This window comes from Agelaius tricolor, unplaced genomic scaffold, assembly GCF_023055355.1.
Source record: "Agelaius tricolor isolate 1412-34295 unplaced genomic scaffold, bAgeTri1.0.p SCAF_1, whole genome shotgun sequence".
Taxonomy (NCBI): Eukaryota; Metazoa; Chordata; class Aves; order Passeriformes; family Icteridae; genus Agelaius; species Agelaius tricolor.
This window is the reverse complement of record NW_027269261.1, coordinates 83,770,202-83,786,861: the sequence shown is the minus strand read 5'-3', so window position 1 is coordinate 83,786,861 and position 16,660 is coordinate 83,770,202. Positions and strand designations below refer to the sequence as shown.

Here is a 16,660-nt window from a genome sequence, read left to right as displayed (position 1 = left end):
CTGTGATCACAAAGCCATAGCCATCTATGCCTTGCCTGAGAATAAGCAATGCCATTAGAGAACTGGTGACGTATCAGACTTTATGAACTATGTGCAACACGTTAAGTGAAAATTGAATGTACCCCAGGTTAGCACAACAGAGATGCATAACTCATACTGAGTGCCACACTCAGGGAATTCCCAAAGTGACCTCTCTGACTTCTGATCTCATTCAAGACTAGTATAAATAGCAAGGCTTTGCCCTTTTCCTCTATGACATACAGCTGAGAGAAATATATGTCACTGGTCATCCAGGAAAGCACTTTAGGAGGAAAGTCTAAAATGCCTTAGAGCCTAGACAGCAAAAAACAGATAGCTGAACACTGTAAATATTGTTCTAACTATTTTAGAAATGAAAGTTGCTTCATTTTTTTAATAACCAAAGGCTAAGTGTCAGACAATTATTCCTTTTAAAATTATCTCAAACATGATCTATCATCTGATTTTCACATTTCATGTTAAAACATGTTTTAACATGAAATATGAAAATCAAATGACAAATCAAGGAAATCAAACCTGCAGCCAAAGACACGAATCAGTACCAGACTTTTCACAACCCTCCACAAGTTCTAGAACTTTTCTTGTACTTTTTTCCTTGCTTCTTGCATCCAAATAACAGAAACTTCCTGCTCAGAATACAGCTCGGAGCTAATGGCAAACCCCCACCTGAGTGGCTTTAGAAAGCATCCCCAGCTCTCAGTGTCTCCTGGCAGCAGCAGCACTCTGTGTGTCTGGCTGCAGCATGGTTCTTCTCGCTTTGATACAGGTCATTAGGCCAAGTCTTCTGTCGGAACTATCGCTGAAATGGCAGCCCCCAGGAATTATGCTGCTGCCAAATTCAGATCAGGGGAGTGAAGAAACACATTTTCAGATGTCTTAAAAAGCTGATTTTCAACTCCTTGTTCAAATACAGATTCTTATTATGGTCAGGATCCTGCTGCCTGATTGTGTCAAGACAGAATGCAATGACAGAATTCCAGCTTAAATTCATTTTCCTGCACTTGTATTTCCTCTGAATAACCCTGAAATAATAACACTTTGTATGCCTATTCTACAGTTTGTCTGAGGAATTCAAAATGGTATTATAAACATCCAGGGACACATCCTGGTCTCTCTGCAGTAGTTAGAGAGCCTCCCTAGCTGAACATCTCCTAACATGCAGAGTAAAGAGAGCACTAATCTGTGGAGTGAGGCACTCAGTGTGACCCTGCACAATGAGGCAGAAAACAGAAATCCATGTCAGTGAAACAGAAGCTGTGGGAGTTCATGCAATTTTGGATCTATGGAATATGCCTATCTCTTTTACTGAAAATTATTTGTTTGCCCATGCAGCCCTCCTGCTGAGCTTGCCTATGGGCACCCAGGACTCCAGCTCTTCTTCTGATGCTCTAACTTGGCCAAACACAAAGAAGGTTTGGTCAGAGATTAATTAGCTCAGGAAAGAGGTTGCGCTAACAAAGCCCCAAGAGTAATGGGGCACACCTGGCTGACATGCACTCAGTCTTGACATTAAGCACAGCAAGCCTCCCCATGCAGGCTGATACACGCTCTCAGCATGCCAAATGCATTCACCATCTAAGTACTATGTAGAAATGACAACCTCATTATGTAGATTAAAAAATCCAGAATCGTGATATTAAAAGAAAACCCAGTCCTGTCAGTGACAGACCTGAGCCTAAATTTCAATATATGAATACTGCTCTGAGGGTGGATATTTGCTAATGATCACCACAGTCTAATGACTCATAACCACCTGACCTCCGGGACCATTTTCTTATCCTTATCGAGACCTACAGAAATAGCTCCCTTCTGAAAAGATGCTGGTTTCTGCACCATTACATGTGATTACTAAACAGTAAGGTGGGAACAGCAGATAGATTTCCTTGTGTATGTGTGTCAGTAGAGAAAGAATTCATTTGTGTAGTCTGTGCAACTCCTGGTCGGCTAACCCAATGCCTACAGCTTAGTGCTGCATAAAAGTTGTGCTCCTAATTGCCTTCCCCTTTCAGCTAATTCTTTGCTGCATGAGCTAACTGGGTGTGGAGCCAATTTTCACAGCTTCCAGGGTTTTATACAGCTTTCCATGCTTTAGAGCTACAAACTATCCTTTAATTGAAGTAAACACTTAAATGTGCTCATAAATGTGGAAAGAATACACCTTCCCCACTAAGAAAAAGGAATAGATATTGATCTGTAAGTTAGAAACCTCCTTATAGTTTATTAATAATACCTATAATTTTGGGGTTTTTTTAATGGGCAATGTTTTTTTCAGTTTTGTTTTTGGTTTTTAGGGGTTTTGTTTGTTTGGGGGGGCTGTTTGTTGTTTTTTTCTTTTTCTGTTGCAGCGATTTTGAATAGTAAATATATATATCTGGGCCTTTCAAAGACATAAATAACCAACTGGAGTTCCATACTTTATATTAAATAACATGCAGATTTCAGAAGATGTCATTTTGGTTTTATGTCAGTTAGTGTATTATGGTACCAGTGTGGTTACACAAAATTAGAGTGATAAGTATGTACTGAATATGTACATGGTACCACACTGTTATTTAAAAGTAACACTAAAGTTCTTTCAGTGCTTGCTGTACAGAGTTTGTAATACAGCCCAGAATTTTATCCCAAGAAGAGATAACAAGGATATGGACATGCACACACAAGCAGAGATAATGTGAATAAATGAATCACAGTGGATATAATTTCATTTTTCTTCCCATTGTTTTTCACTTCATTATTCTGTTAGGAAAAAAAATAGCGAAAAAAAACTAAAAGCAAAAATTCTACAGAGGATCTCATAAAACTTCACATCAGCACAAAAATATTATTATAAAGTAAAGAAAGAGAGGTCGGGGAGTAAGGGGGAAACTAATGGGACTTGTAAGCACTAAATGTATAAAAAATCTAGTTTATGTGATGCATTAAAGTCAGCCTGAATTGTTAAGAGAAACTCCCTTTGTGTCCCTAGGTGCTTTATAATGTCTATGTAGTCCATATGAAAAGTTCTGGATGCTTTGTGCTAGAATCTCAGTCGTTGATGAAGCACAAATTTAAGACGACAGGTAAAAGAGGTCTATGTGACTAGGGACTGATAATGGTCCACTGGGCTGTCCACCTTTATGTTACTAGTTCAAATCCAACCCAGTTAAAATAACAGAAGTTGGTGAGGTCTGAGAGCTGTTCAATGGCCCATGTGAAATGAATGCAACGATTTGGACCAGCACCCTGAGGACTAGCAGCCAAATCACATCTCTTCCTCTGCCTGTTTTTCAGGGTGACTCCTTAGACTTCAAAAGAGAGGGAAAAAAAAAGCCCTAGGAATGGCAGCTACCTTCTCTACAAGCAATAAATACCATAAGCTTAAGGGCATTTACATTTATTACAGAACAGCAATTCATATTGCAGTAGCACCAGTGGACCTTGACAGCTATCAGTATGAGCTTCAAGCACAGGATATGACTGCCTCTTAAAAAATTCAGGTACTATACTTATGAAAGGACAGAAGAACAAATCAACTCTATGGATTGCATTTATTCCTAATTGCAGTTCTCTGTCCCAGGCATGCTACACTGAAGGAAGGCTTTCAGCACCCCACTCTTCAAGCTCTGCAGCTCCAATAGACTAACCTTAGAATAAACATATCAGCAAGTGAAATATGTTGAAAGCATATTCACACAGACAGGGCATTTGCTTACAACCAGATATATAGAGACATAGATACAGATATATAAAAATTCTACTGCAGCTTTGAAATATTTTCTTGAGACTATTTAAGGCCTTGAAAATAGTCCTGACTAACAGAAAGCTTAACTTCTGTCTCTATTACAAGTGCAACAGAATTTTAGCTTTGCAATACCACACCAGCAAATCTGCAAATCAGCATAACCACATCTGATCACCTTTAGTCTGAAACAGATAAAAACCTCAGTGCCAGATGAGGGAACAACACTCAAATCAGAGGAAGACAAAGAACATTGTTAAGGAAAAAAGGCTACTAAAGGTCACATACAGTACAGCTGAAAGAGACAGTCCCATAAAACATCTTTGATGAAAAAGAAGAAAGTAATTTGTGGGTTTTTAAAACTTAAAACAAAATAAATGTCCATTTATTTCATATTCTTGGTTTGCTTTGTAAAAGTTTTATCAATCCATTCATACCGTCCTTCTCATTACCCATATGATTTGGGGCATTTTTAAGAAAAAAAAAATAAGTACTTCATAATTATGTTAGGGTAATTTAACTCTTTAGTCTCACTATGTTCTCATCTCTGTTCTTCGAGGCTTTTTAAAATGAAAAGCTTTTCAAAATAAAAATAGTTTGGAGACTGAATTCACGGCCCTGCTCTTTACCCTTCCTCCCTCCTGTCGTTCTGACAGCCAACTGTCTGTCCCAGGGAGCAATACACATGCTTGGACCATGAAACAATTAAATTTGTATGTCTCAGCACATATGTGGACTTCTTATCTTGAATTTTGCATTTTCTACTACATTGCTGGCATAAATGTTGATTTTGGTAAGCTTAGTTTTCAGCCTCAGAAGCATATTTAATTTCATGATTATGAGCAAACACACCAGGAGAACAGTATAAAAATTTTCAGGATCTTGTTTGCCTTATGAGGAGAGCAAATTTTTGGTGTGGATTTAATATGGCAATATGAATCCAAATTTAAAGCATTGATTAGTATCTTTCAAAATAAAATAAAAAAAACTAAGCAAGGGTTCCATCCTTATTTTCCCCGTTTTGCAACTATGTACAGTAACAGCAAGCTAAATTCAGAGATAACAGAAATTATGGAAAAACAATATAGCAGTAACACACATTTGTACATGCTGAGTGCAGCAGAAAGACAAGGATGAAGTTAGAAAATAAAACCCAACAGTGAAATTTAAGACTTATGAAGCAGACTTCCTGAGATGAGTTTGCCTACCACACCTTTTCCACCTGTTACCCCAATCTCTTAAATAAACTCCCCCATACTCAAACACAGGCACACAACACACAATCTACCCACTTGTATATATTATTTACTATGTGTATATATAGGCATATATAATTTATATATGCCTGTATAAATTATTTTTATCATTGTATTGACAAAGATTTCTACCTGAAAACTGCATGAGACATTGTGCCATGTATTAGAATGTATTTTGTAATACGTGGTGCAGATATTCCCTAAGAGAACTTCAATAGATCTACTGGTATGAGATTAAGACCCATAGCTTAGACATGTTACAAAGCAAGGAATCTGAGACATTGATACAGAACCTTGATAGGAGATTTTGAAGAGGCCTGAATAGTAACATCTGTATTAGTGGCCTGACAGAAAAGATGGGGACTAAGAAAACAAGCAGTAATGAGGGACTAGGAGGGAAGCTCTTTTTTATAACACCTGTCTTGAGCTGTTGTTATAATATCTAGAGTACAGATATAAATCTGGGTTACCAACACAGACATGTCAACTGCATTTATTTGTGGATAAGCCTGTAGAGGTGATGTGTAAAAGGAGAGGAGAGATGGATCAAAACTAAAAATCCTTAGGACTTTGGCAGAAGTCAGATCAGGAACTTCAAAGGATGAATGAAAGGATTAGGGAGAAAACTATAAAGAATGGAGCCAAAGATACAAACCATGATGAGATTTAAAGAGATCAAAACTGACAGTGTGAGAGGAGAAGGAAGAATTGGCTAAGAGAGAATCATTAGGTAGTGTTGTGAGAGTGGTTTCAGCTAACAAGAAGGTCAGAAGCCAATCTGAAGGAGTTTACAATAGCACTGGAAATCACCTAATTTAAACACGTCTATGTGAATGCACAAAGACCAACGTCATGGAGCAACAGGAAGTGACAGAGAGGTAAACAGAGTCAGAATGCCTTTCTAAGGATTGGGAATGTTAATAAAGACTAATATCCTCCTAAATCATGAATGGAAGGGGCTAGAGAGAGATGGTCAAGAGAAAACCAGGAGAAAATGACAGCAAACGTAAGAAAGGTAAGGAAATAGGGTAAAAAGGGATGACTGTGGAAAAAAAGAAGAGTTGGAGAAGACTAGATGAGAAGCATTTACATCTGCATCAAAATACCAGTAGAAGAGTATCATATCTAGCTAGCTGTACAAAACCAATATTAAATAAAAACAACACAATGAGGGTTGAACAGGGTACACATAAAGATGGAGTCTGTGGAACCTCCATCCTTGGAGATATTGAAAGCAGTACGAAGCTCCAAGAAATCTGATCTACATCTGAAACTGGCTCTGCTTTGAGAAAGAGGGATTAGATCTATTCAGAGATCTGTTCCAACCTTAGTGATTCTGTGTAAGAAGGACAGAAGAGAGGTAGATAGACTGAAGAGATGGAATAATTATTTCACACTTTGGGTGAAGATATCATCAGGATTTTCATGTACCTTGATGTACAATAGGGGCCCTCAGAAGGTACTTTCACATCAAAAAGTGCAGTAAATACCTAGTGTTATTTCCAGCAGTGTTTATATTATATTTATGCATTATATAGTATATATAAGCCTCAGCAATGGAGGTGAGATTGCCTATACCAGCAGCTTAGCAGTCTGGCCCTTTATAAAATCCTAGTCAGTACTATATGTGTCTTAATGAATGTCAATCACCTTTGAAATCTGACTTCAGGATATCAAGATATGTTGATCCAAACTGGAAATTAAAGGAAACTGATGGAAAAACTAGACATAAATAACAATTTAATAGATACATTTCCAACAAAATTCTCCCTAGTCAAGCTTCTGTGGTCAAGAATTAGTAAGAGAAGTATAAACAGGTTGGAATCCTTTTATCATAGTTGAAAGCAATACATTTCTGGAAATGCAAGCTCTTCCAAGTAAAATAGAAATTTTTTTTATTAATATGAAACATTTTCAAGTTAATGACCACACCCACATTTCAGTGTCTTTTGCCTCTCTGGAGAAGACTAAATAGGCTAACAATATGGGACCCAGATGAATCTTTCATCAAGATTAGGTTCACCCTTTGACACAAGAGACATGTACAATGTGCCATGTGAGTAAATCAAAATCCCAGACTCTATGATTTTGGAAATTTGTAAGAAAGGAAGCATGACAGCAGTGCCAGGAGTGTGCTGTAACAAAAAGTTCAATTTTCCAGGTTATGTAACACTGCGCTTCTTCAAGGAAAGAACAGATGCAGGAGAAGACCTGCATTTCTAAAGACACTTTTGCTGTAAATTATACCTTGCATATGTGTGCTACCAACCAAAATACATGTTCTGAAGTTTTCATGTCAAATAGCTAAAAGTATAAATCAGAGACCAGATTCCTGACTATGCAGAAGAAGAGAGTAAGGATCAGAACTTCAACGTAAAATCTTCTACAGCAGCATTCATACAGCTAAGAGCAATTTAGGGGTTGCTCTAATCTTTTCCAGATGCTCACAGCTATCACAGGAGTATTGTTCCTAGGTCATACAATGAGTATAATCCCTACCAATTATTAAATGTAGGAGAAATGCTCTTTTGGTAAACTGAAGATTCATTTTCTTTCAAATGAAGCATTAAAAAATAAATAAAACTACTATTTCTAACCTCTAGGAACCACTGGTAGAGTTTTACTGCAAATTTTCACCAAGTTTTACTGCTGAATATTCAAAATTATATATTTCTCAGAGGTATCCTGTAAAATAAAAAGGTCTCTAAGTAATAACAACCCCATGAAAATTAAGTGGCACATGATCTTAATCAAACTGGCAAGCAAGGGTGTAGTAAAATACAGTCTTCCATATTCTGTATCAACACAAAGCTGCTTATTTGGGTTACAGAAGGCTAATTTTCTGATGTTAACATCTCTTGCCTTTAACAACTCAAGAATCAGCACATGACTCTAGCTGAACAAGGAACTTCTCACCAAACCATGCTAAATAAAGAATATTAGCTTTTCAAAGGTTTACCTAGAATCATTTAGGTTCAAAAAAAAAGAAGCCAAACCTTAGCCCAGTATTGCCAAGTCCACCACTAAACCATGTCCCTAAATCCCTCATCTACACACCTTTTAAGTACCTCCAGGGATGGTGACTCAGCCACTTACCTTGGTAGCCAGCTAAGGGAAAGGAGAAAGGCAGGTAATGCATGAAAAATACTTTCAGTTGAACACAAGCCTTCTGACTGAGGATAATACTCTACTCGTATCAATATGTATTTCATTATACTTTCCCCAATTTTAGCTTGGTTTTTGCTCAATTACTTATTATGCATCGCAGAAACAAAACAGATTATAATGTTGCACATCATTATGGAGTGTAAACTCAGTTATGATGGACCCCAAGCATCCTAAAACTTCTTTGAGTACTGGAAATAGATTTATGCCTTTTACCTTTCAGAAAATTAAAGGAAAGAGCTTTTGGATCTTAGATATCCTTGACACTGATAAACAGAGTAGTCAGTGAGGGACTACTCACATAAGCAAGGTTGTCGAATCAGGCTCATCATTCTTAATTTTAAAAAGTCACTTTCCAGATTCAGACCAAAGGAGCAGAAAATTTGACCTGTTTTTTATTAAAAATGTAAAAGTATGAACTCAAACATGTTTGTCAGGATAAAAAAGATTCTATGAAGGAATATTTCTCTTTAATGTTATGCCATGTGTGAAATTCTGCCTTTAATACATAGACTTGTACTAAGCTAGTTGGAGGACAGCGTTTACTAGCTCCTAGAAAATTCATTACTTTTCTGCATTGATCATATTCCTGGTCCACAGCTACATTTTAAGCCATGATTTGGCAAGAAATACAGCCAGCATGACACTTCGTCCCATTTTCCTCTACTGTATATGAAGTAGACTGATTTTGCCTGTCTCCAGTCTACTTTATTTAGAGAAAACAGTCTTGGTTGCTATTTTTCTGAGGACTCATTTTCTTGACTGCCAGCTCATAGCAGCTGGGATCTACAAAAGTTCAACTTTCTGGAGAAAGAAGGGATTAATGCTGCTTTTCCTTGTTGTCCAGTGTGACCTAGCATGGAAAGGTCCACAGACCTTAGCTCTACAAAATTGCTCTGAATTAGCTCTACAAAATGTTGAGCAATTTAATCAATATTTAAGATCAGTGTGAATTGGGAACTGCTCAAGATGCTTAATGCTGAGTGAGGTGGTGGTGGCTGTCAAGGCTGTAACTGATCTAGGCTTTACACATTTTTTGTTTTAACCCTTCATAGGAAAATCATTGAATTTTGACAGCACATAAATCTACATTATTATCCTTTGTGTGATCTGGAATCTGGCCATGCTTTTTTATGCAGGTCTTGCAGCAAGAAAAGAGACTTAACTCACTTCCACAGAAGTTCAATTCTGCTGTTTGAACAATTCCTTCCCAGACACAGACAGGTCTTGTAGTAGAATTAACTTGGCAATAATTTTTAAACATCTCAGCATAGACGGATAAGGAATCTGTCCCTAAATACACACACCTTGAGCAACAAAGTAGTGAGGACACAGTATTATCAACAGAGGTCACATTTGCCTTGGGCTACCCCAACTAGGAAGACAAACAGGACATTGTAAAGTATGATGAGTACAGACATGGTCAGTGCCAAGCTGTTTCTCTCTGTTACAACAAAGCTCCTCCTAACTCCACAAATAATTCTTCATGAGTTAAGAGCATGCCATTCAGATCAAAGAACTACTTCACACAACTAAAAGACTCCTGCTGTGAAAACAGATGCATATTTTTTTCTTCCCCATAAACTAGTTATATATTTGCACTAAATCTGACTGTTACTTCATTCACCTTGGCATTGGTGCATACACTTTCAATGCCTCACCCCCTTCACGCAGCCCAGAAGACCCTTGACACTGACTTGGGGCAGACTGTTCAAAGAGAGAGGCTACCACGCATAATGCACAGATTTAAAGTACAAGGACACGACAGAGGGCTTCTGGAGGAACAGGAGCAATGCAGAAATATGAGCAGTAATGAGGAGATGTGAGAAAGGAAATACAAACCATGAAAGCATAAACATTACTCAAGGGGAGGGGAAGATAATAAAACAATGAGGAGAACTGTGCAAACAAAGGTTTGGAAAAATTCACTCATCTTAGGTTTAAAACTTCCCAACCCATCAACAACAGCTCTCATATGAGACATATCATCAGTATTACAGTACTCATACAAACCATAATACTACAATAGGTTGAGTATAATTAATTTTTTCCTTCTTTCTATGGTATCTGTGAAGCAACTATTTCAACATCTGTGAGACAGTGCTATTCCCATTTTATTGATAAGGAACTGTGTCACAGAGAGACAAGAACAGACTGATGTGAGCAAGGCAGGGAACTGAGAACAAATCTCCCATAATTATTCTAACAAATCGAACCATCATTATCGTCTTGCCCCAAATCCAATATCCTTGCCCTCATTTAAAATATTTCCCACTGACTACGTTATGAAGTTTAGGCTGTTTTGGCATCTATTTTCCCCCAATCTTTTATTGATAATGAGCTCTTCCAAGTTTCTTGCCAGATGTCAAGATGACAAAGCAAAGTGCAACGGCGTAAAAGAGCCAGAAACTGAAAGAAGCAGAGGGCAGTATTGTGAAGCTTCCAAAATACTGGGCATTTTGAAAGCATTGAAATTAAATACAGTAATTAAACAATGCCAAGTGAGTTTTTTCCAGTGCAACCTTGTTTCCATTTACATGGGATACCACTTTTCACATGAAGATAATAGCTCAGTCCCTCTCGGAGCTGGTTAGAAATCCTAAATATATTTCAAATGTTATGCAAAGCTTTACAACTTATGAAGGACAGAGACAAATGCACTGTTGTGTGATATTTTAAATTTAAGTTCAAATAATGAGTAGGCCTTCTTCAGCTACAGAGTGATTCAAGAGTATGCAGCCTATGTTAAGAAAGATTACACTAGATAAACCAGGGATCCCTTCTATATTCAAATCTTACATGAGTGTGCAGTAAGTAAACTGAATAGTATCTGGCACTATACAATTCCCACTAAGTAATATTGCAGCGTTTTTCTGCATAGGCTCTGTCCAAGTTATTACATTACATTAACATTCTGCTGAAGAGATTAACCTGCCCACTTGTTACTGGGATGTGTCAAGAGGGGCATCTGTAACTCAAATAACTGGTAGGTTTAATTTCAGTGCTGAATTCTGGGGTTGTACCCATGCAACATCCCAAAAGTCTGGTTTCACCTAGAAAAACCTATCTGGATTCAAGACTGATGATCAGATAAAGTATGACCAGCAATGGAGGAAAAAAAGCAGAAATGCCTAAATAGAAGTAGACATGATACGTATCTAGCGGGAGTAGAAAAGTTTGCCTGGACTAGGATCAGGTCTTGAGTATCAGTCATGGGTGCATTGCTTCTGTCTTCTAAATTAAGTCCAAATTTTCAGCAAAGAAATTAAGCTTATGCAACATTGTCCTAGAATGAGCAGAGGCTCTGCTCTCAAATTAACAATGATATTTACAAATATCAAAAGAGTTCTATCAGTTCCCTACTGCCCAAAGGAAAATGAAGCAGCAGACAGGAAAAATAAGGGAAGAGCCAACATTTCATAGCAGTATTTGGAACAGGAGTGCAAAGAAACAAATGATAGATGGTTGGAGGCACAGAAACTGAAAACACAGCTTGACAATGGAGTTCTGGCTGGAGAGCCAGTGGGAATGAGAAAGATGTACACAAGTCCCGAGATCCAGCCCCAGAGGAACGAGGGATGAAGACAAACAGACAACTGACTGTAGAAAGGTACTGAAGACAGGAGGTAAAGAACAAGTACTTAGACTAGGCTTAGAGTAAAAAAAAAAAAAAAACAAACAAAAAAAAAAACAAAAACAAAAAAAACCAAAACAACAACAACAAAAAAAAAAACCAAAACATGGGACAAGAAGCCAGTGGAGCAGTGAGAAATAGAACTGTTGTCCTTAGGACACAGAACTGGATTATACTCAAGAGTTTTAACAGATAGTGAACAGGGGTAGGAAAGGTCATTGAGAACTGAGCAGAGAATCAGTAATGACTGAAACCTCTTTTTGGGTCTTCTGGAAACCAAATTTCAGTTTCTCTGTCCAGTTGGATGGTAGTGAAAATAGGTATTTTACATCTTATTACTTCAGCAATAGTTTGTGCAGAACATTAAAACATGCAACTTGTTTAATAGAAGAATGGTACAACATTTTGGGGGGGATTTTAAGGTTCCAAGCATCTCACAATTCAGATGGGTTGAGACATTCTCAGAAGTTTCTATTTTAAAATGGTGTGTACTCATTACCTTTGTCTCTATTTCTGTCTCTTTTTCTCACACAGACACATTTTCAAAAAATTTCTTTAACATGACCAAATCCAGAAAAAAGGTGCCAAAAGTGCCAGGTTGCCTATATAACCAAATTTTCCCTCATCTTATCAATGAGCATGGAGAGTAATGGCATGACTCATATCTATTGTTACCAGAACACACCTGCCTCATACAGTGCACAAGATGGCCTTGCTGCAAGGATGAATCACAACTGTGTCTGTAGATGGTTCACTTGGTAAAGCATTCTAAAGAAATGCACTAAAAAATGGGACCACGTAACAACAAGAACAAGAATATTTAGAGTAATTGGATGTCAGTCTAGAAAGCAGGATTCTGTCTTTCCTTGACATAAAGTTTCCATTATAGTAATTCAAACCAGCTTTTTCACAAGTGGTCACTGAAAGTATATTCTTCATTTTCCGTGTGATTCACTGTGAGGAGGCATTTGAATTTGCAGAAGAGATGAACGCTCAGAGACATACATAGCTGTAGACAAGAAGCCCTAAGTTGGAAAAGTTTCATGTGACAGTAATGAGTCAAGGCTTTTGACTTGCAGCTCAGGATGGTCCTGTCGATTAGTGGAAGTTTTTGAACACAGTATTCTGGGCCATGGTTCCCCAGCCATAAAATTGGAATCATACTGTCTGCCAATCTCAGAGGCCTGCAGTAATGCTAATTCGATGTCTACTAATCACTTTGGCATTATCATGATACTAGAAAAATCCCAAAATGCAAATTAATAATAATTAATAATTATGTCTCCAGAGCAAGGCTTAAATATTCTATAGTAAACAAGGTGTGGGGCCACAGACTGAACAATGTCATGAAAACAAAATATGGAACAGCTGCTCATTAAGTGACGATCATATATTCTGTGAACTGAAAGAGGAGAAGATTTTGTAAGAAAAACAATATGTGATCACATAATTAAAGAAGTCTTCACAATGCCATGCATGGGGGAAGATTAAATTAACTTGCCTTAACAAAGTTAATTCTGGCATGTATTAGCTTTAGTGTTTGGGCTCTTTAATGTAGATTTTTCACACAAAATATGAAATAACTAAAGATCCATTAAATAACTGAGATCTGAATAAAGGACGTATATTAGTCATCTCTATTATATGCATATACTTCAAAACAGAATTTACTTTTGGAATGCAATGCTGGAATGAGTTATAACAACTGGAATATAGAAATGACTATTTTATTACAAATTATTCTTTTTTTCTACAGAAAGACTGGATTTCAGCCAAAAAGTTCCTTTAGCATCATAAATTGGAAAATAAGCAGGTTAGAGAGCATCTTCTATGTAATAAGCTACAGTAGCTCCTGCAGCTGACCATAGTTCCCTAAAGTACGTGAATTCAAGTCAAAATTTTTGAATTAGTCTCACAAGTAAAGAGTACATTTAAACTCCATGAACTTCAAGAGATGTAGAGCCAGCACATGGCTCTTTTTATCAGTCTTGCTCAAGAACATACAAGTGTAAGCCAAATCAAACCTTTGCCTCCATTTTTTCATATGGATGTGACTTCGTGAAAACCACAGGCTCTTTGTGTACATATGCGTAGATATATATGTATCTGTATATCTATCTGATCAATTAAGTGGCTTTCATTTGAAATATTCTGTCCTTTAAGAATGACTGTGTCTCTTAAACCAGCATATGTAAGCAAAGATCATATTTTGTAGTATGAGTTCATTCTTTACTTTCTGTTGCACTCAAAGATATGACCCATCACATTTGTAATATATGGCTACTTATTTAAGGAAGGACCTCAGTTTTAAAAGATGCTTCCTGGTTTTGTTTCTAGGTGCAATGCCTGGTTACCAGGGCTAAGTTATGTGTCTTGTTGATGAACAGGCAGACAGCATAGAAGATTTTGTTTCTCTAATCTCTTATATAAAAAACACAGAGCCAGCTCACTGGGTACTTCAGACCATACACTGAACCATTTAATATATCTTACCTCTTAAATTTTAGATTCCTTCACTCTGCATTCATAAACAAAACAAATTTTAAGATAAAGTGCTTGTTACCATCAAAATAGTTTTTCACCCTGAAAATTTTAGCACACGGGCACTCCACTACAAACTACAGCAATCATCATTCCTGTCATAATTGTCAAACTATAACAATCAGAATTCCTCTGTCTGAGCTGCAGACCTCCTTGCTCCCTCAAGAGGGGAAGAAGAGGGGCAGGAACCAATCTCTTCTCTCTGGTTATGAGTGACAGGATCTGAGGGAATGTTTTGGAGCTGTACGAGGGGAGGTTCAGGTTGGATACCCACAAAAGGTTCTGGAACAGGCATTGTAACAGGCTCCCCAGAGAAGTGGTCAGAGCACCAAGCCTGGCCGAGCTCAAGAATATGGACAAAGCTCTCAGGCACATGGTGTGACTCTTGGGATGGTCCTGTGCAGTGCCAGGAACTGGACTTCAATGATCCCTGTGGGTTTCTATCAAACCAGGATACTCTGATTCAATGATTATTACTATCCCTCATCTTTTAGAAACTTCTAGATACGCTACACAATATATGATCAGCAGCAGATATGGAAAGGTCTACAGCACCAGAAGGATTTAAAAGTTAAATACAATATTTAAAATGCATAAAAAATTTCTCAGAGTGCTGGTATTGCTGTCTTTAAAGTTAAATGAAACTGTTTAACATGGACATTTGGACTTGATCTAAAGCAAATAGTTTTCAGGTTGATCAAACAAACACGTTCCACAGCTGTGAATCTACTTTTACCTTTAACAGAAAGGTCAAAGGAAGACTTGGCTTGGAAGGGACCTTAAAGATCATTTCATTCCAAAACACCTCCCATAGGCAGGATTCCCACCCACTAGACCAGGTTAATCAGAGCCTCATCCAACTTGGCCTTGAACATCTCCAGGCATCCACAGCTTCTCTGAGCAACCTGGTCAGTGATATAGTGATTTTACATAAAGTAATTTTACAAACCATTGAGGAAAAAATGGTTTTAGAACATTTGAACTTACAAAGCAATTTTTATTTATGCATTTGAAATTACCATAAATGAGGACAGCTAAATGCTATGACTCTGAAACATATGGGAAATGAGGCAGATATTTAGTCAACATTTGCATGTGATTCAACTTAAGTTCGTGTTTTTATCTGTGGAATACTTTCTAATTCTGCTCCCACTTTCTTTTGAAAACCATGCCATCTATTTAAGTAGCAAAACACAGATTTTGGCCAAAGTGCCTCACTACCATAACACAGCTAATCTGTTGCAAGGCAAAAATTAGAACACTGGTCTTCTAACTTTAAGTTTCTTGCTTAATCTCAGACAGTTCCAAGCCTGAGGGGTTTTTGCTTTTATGTAGTGAAGTACATTTGAGATTATTTTTGGCATCTTTACACTGGGTCATGAAACAGCATGTTTTGGCACCTGCTAGCCTCACTAGCAATCTGCTTACTCCAGGCTGTCATCCTTGTGCTACTCCTGGGCATGCAGCTGACAAAAGTCTTGCAGGTTTGCTTGGATCTGGAGTTTTGCAAACAATGGGAGAAGAGCAGCATATGAAGAAGCTTCATTGGTGTTTAGGTGAGTCTTCATTTGTTGATTTTGTATTTTAAATATATAATAAATAATGTTGCTCATTCTCATATGTTCCATTTTATTGATTATAGTTGATACAACCAAACACAAACCAAAATGAAGATCCTTTCTGCAAAACTCATTTGTTAGCACTTGAAAGTATTCATTGTTGAGACTTTCAGGCAGATTTGCACTAACCACTTCATCTCCTGGTGCATTTAGTGAAACTCTGGCACTAACAGTAATGATTATTATGAAGGACTAATTTAAATTAGTCTACTACCCTAAATAAAATGCATACCTTCTCTTTCTCCTTGAAGAGGTTTCTGATTGAGAAAAAAGTATCTGGTGCTGAAATGGTTCACAAGTGAACCAAAACCATGGTGAAAACACATACATACAGATTATTAGCAGAGACTAGTAAAAAAATTGTGCCACTGTAGAACCAGTGAATCACTGATGATAAATATATACAAATTACCTAGTCACAAAATACAGTCTACTCAATCATCACACCTTAAAATATTAAGCTAGGGGAAGTAGGAAGTGATTTTTTTTTTTAATTTATCACCTCACGGGTATGATTATGAAGATACATTCAGCACAGTAACCACAAGCTCTGAAGAAAAGGGTGTTTCCTGAAGAGTAGGATTTTTTCCTCTGACTCTGAACTCTGACTTAGTTCCTATAGACATAAAGTTCATTTCACATAACTTTAGATATTTGCAATATATGCATCAACATCCATGCTGATCCC

General features: G+C 37.3%; 1 protein-coding gene across 20 annotated transcripts in view; it reads right to left on the bottom strand.

The window, feature by feature from the left end:
* Positions 1–16,660, bottom strand: part of MYT1L (myelin transcription factor 1 like) — a 308,980-nt gene that overhangs the window by 200,429 nt on the left and 91,891 nt on the right. The window lies entirely within an intron of this gene.